Genomic DNA, 626 nt, shown 5'->3' on the forward strand with positions numbered 1-626 from the left:
TTGCTTTGAATATTTAGTGACAAACGATCATATTGTTCTTATCCGCGAAATTCCGGTAATTCATGTATATAACCAGCTTGTTCCCTGGATTATTGATTACGCTGAACCTGATTTTGGCGGATAGGTAATAAAAACGCCCTAATTAACCTGATATTTCGACAAGGAAAATTCCTGAATGGATAATTAGTCGGTATGTTATCAGTTACTAAGTGTATCTTTCCGTATGAAATGTATAGCAGTATAAGGGTATATTTTTCCTTAATTACTGTAGATAATCTCGGTCACAAATTACTTTTATGCAAACACTGATCAGTGGGAAGAATAAAACACTTTTATTTTCATTATTATAATTCGGGGACCATTTATTTATTATTATAATTAGGTGACGTTTGCACTACACTAACTGTTTACACTGCAACCTGCGAAATCCCTCTTAGCAACAGTCTTTCCCGATTCACTGTTATATATCACTGCAAACGGAATTACTGTCGCTTTAAAACCACCATCAACATCTATTGTACAACACTGCCTGCGTCATCAGATAAAAATCAAAACAAATAACAACTTTTGTTTTAATTAAAGTCCCCAGATTTTTTCTGGTCAAGAAAACTTAACTTTACTCTCCG

This window comes from Penaeus monodon, chromosome 33 (assembly GCF_015228065.2).
Source record: "Penaeus monodon isolate SGIC_2016 chromosome 33, NSTDA_Pmon_1, whole genome shotgun sequence".
Taxonomy (NCBI): Eukaryota; Metazoa; Arthropoda; class Malacostraca; order Decapoda; family Penaeidae; genus Penaeus; species Penaeus monodon.